Genomic DNA, 3,028 nt, shown 5'->3' on the forward strand with positions numbered 1-3,028 from the left:
ATATGCAAGTTGAACTTACTTTAAACAATATAAGATAAATGCTCAATTCGAGATGTTGCAATTATTAAATTTTATTTTTACCAAATTAATATTTAGATACTATTTTGTATTAGCTTACCAAATTAAACTATAAATATTTACTAAATTTACCATTAAAAAATCATAAATTTTATAAAAAAAATCAAATTATAAAAGACTTGGGGCCAAACCCAACTTTATCCTTTTTTTTAACATTAATTATAATATTAAAGTAAAAAATTTAAAATGTAAAAGAGCTTAAAATGAAAATTTCCAAAGTTTGGAGGGCCGGGGCCTACAAGCCCCCTAAATTCGCCTCTAAAGAAAAATCAGGCGCATGAGAAGAAATTAGTCAAAATTAGAATCAGAAGAAAAAAAAATTAGACAAATGATAATTTATTATTTAGAAATGGAAGGGAAAATATTATATTACTAAAATCGACCATGACTAATGTAGTATGAAGTAGCTACCTAATATCAGGAAAGAATGGTTTAAAAAGTGGATTATTCACCTCTTATCTTAAGATTATTCAAATTTAAACACAAGCTGATATAGATATAACATCAATGGTTTAAATGTTGTATTCATTGTTTATATAAGGATGTCATTCTTCACAGTTTGTGACTAAGTTTTGAGTGCTTTATATGTTTATACTGGGGAGTAATTTATTAGGTAGATCTACATTGTTATCCTAGGTATGCATTGGGAGTTTATTCACTTATAAGAGAAGATTTTTGGGAAAGTGAATGCAAACATTTGTGTAACACTGATGTTGCTATTATACTTGTGGGAGTTAATAGATATGTCTTAAATCATTAGTTATATTGGAAAATTGTGTAGTGTATTCATTCTAAGTAAGGCAATTATTAATCCGAATTAAGTAAATAATTTTTGTTTCATTATTACACTCCTATTATATGAATAGAAACTATGGTTACAACATCAGTTTCAATAGAAAATTCTACAGCAGCAAATCACTGTACTATTTCAAAACTAAGTGTCACAAACAAGATCATAAACTAGAATTGAAAGTCTCATTCTACTGCCGTATACCATAAAAGTCTAAACCTGTAATAAACATAAATGCTGATGCCAAGAAATTGCATGTCACTGTTAGAAGATCTATCCACCGATAAAACCACAAAAAATATGGTCAAAGAAAAACGATATAAATCATTAAAAGAAAAAAAGGAAAAGAAATATAAAACTATAAATCTATACCGTTTAATCAGAGGATAATGAAGTTTCTCAGCATGATCTGCAATATGTGCTGTAAAGATTATATTCTCTTTTTCCACCTAAAAGGATTTTTTAGCAGCATTATTGTACGCCTTTATTTGTCTTTACATGATCTGTCTCATGGATAGAAAAGTAAACAAAAGAATATAGTAGATATTGTTTTCATTCATCACATGAAGCAACATGTAAAGAAACTAGAATTTTGAAATAAACAGGGGAAAAAGAAGAAGAAAATAAAACAATATTGCTGTGGTGATCTTCTGAAATAAACTGTACTATTTCTGATGTTTTGTTACAAGTCCAGGATTCTGTAAATGCAAATCACTCTCATTACTAAATCTACTGCAAAAAAAGGGAACAAAAATATTTGCAGAAAAAAAAATTGAATAACTTGTGGATACAAAGAGAAAAAAGGTAGAGATCCAATTTGCCTACCCATCCAACAGTAAAGGTAAAACAAACACTGGAATTACTTGTTTTGGGTTGGATTTGAAGCACTGGGTGGAGCTTTTCTTAGACTTGTCCCCACAGCTTTGTTTGGATCTTGAATGGCTCCACTCAACTTGTTTAGATTTGCAGAAACAGAAGCTAAAGAACCTAACAATCTCCTGGTTTGATATCTAACTCTAGGAATATGAGTGTCTTTCCAACAATGAAAGGACAGTGGTGAACAGATGAGTAAATGAGAAACTATCAAGGCAAAGACAAGAACCAAAGCTCTATGAATCAACTTCATAGTGTTCATGGAGAAGAAATGGAATAGAGAAGATTTTGGAGCAAAGACATTTAGATCGGATATCTTCTGGAAAAAGGACAGTACTGCACGTCTTACATGTAGTTTCTACTGTAAGTCTGAAACAAGCTTAATTTATATAAAAGTAACTAGATAATTCCACGTGGAAGCAGAATATTCCTATCTTCACTGGGTATCCGGGTTTTAGCCAGGTAGGTTTTTTTTTTTTTTGTTTTTTTAGTGATTCGTTCACATAAGTTCGGAAAGCCTTAAAAATTCGGTAAAAATATATTCGATTTTGTTATTAAATAAATTGATTTCACTAAAAAAAATTGTAATTGAATTCACTCAATTTTAAAAGTAAGTAATTAAAGATAATTAATCATGACATTAAAGTTTTTCATATATAATTTTGTTTGTCATAATTATAAATTTAATTCTTAGTATTTACATATTTTATTAATTTAGTCTTGATTTTAAAAAGTTAACAACTTTAATATCAATATTTTTAAGGTCAAGATTAAATTTATAGAATATATAAATATCGATAGTTAAATTTGTTAAATCTAGATCAAATTGACAAATTATGTAAGCTTTAAAGGCCAAATTCATTATTATATAAATCAAAATTATATATGATTAACGAAAAATATTAACGTCGTGGCTAATTGTTCGAAGTTGTTCATTTTCGAAATTGATAAAAATTAAATTGTTTAAATTTTTAAAAAAAATTAATTTATTTAAAATCAAATTTGAGAGAAACAAATTTTCGAAAGTGATATGCACATGTTAGTATTGGACACGCATTCTAGAATTCAAATAATATAGCTTCTTCGTTAATTAAAAACGGGAAAGAAAACAAAAACCTACATTATAACTAGTTAACCAGGGTTATATGGCATCTTTGTCTGATCACGTTGTGAAAGATCTGACTTTTACCTATCATCAGTTTCTAAAATAACTTAAATTTTAAGAGCAATTGATTGGCAAGCGGGTCAAAACCAAAGATTAGTTTAGATTAGAAAAAATTGAATGAC

General features: G+C 28.0%; 1 long non-coding RNA gene across 1 annotated transcript; it reads right to left on the minus strand.

Annotated features, from left to right (window-relative positions):
- Nucleotides 1–1,506: 1,506 nt before the first annotated feature.
- LOC128296308 (uncharacterized) lies at nt 1,507–2,100 on the minus strand. Its single transcript, XR_008286871.1, has 2 exons — nt 1,694–2,100; nt 1,507–1,566 (listed from the first exon to the last, which is right to left on the minus strand). It is a non-coding gene; the product is annotated as an uncharacterized LOC128296308 (long non-coding RNA).
- Nucleotides 2,101–3,028: the final 928 nt, after the last annotated feature.

This window comes from Gossypium arboreum, chromosome 8 (assembly GCF_025698485.1).
Source record: "Gossypium arboreum isolate Shixiya-1 chromosome 8, ASM2569848v2, whole genome shotgun sequence".
NCBI lineage: Eukaryota > Viridiplantae > Streptophyta > Magnoliopsida > Malvales > Malvaceae > Gossypium > Gossypium arboreum.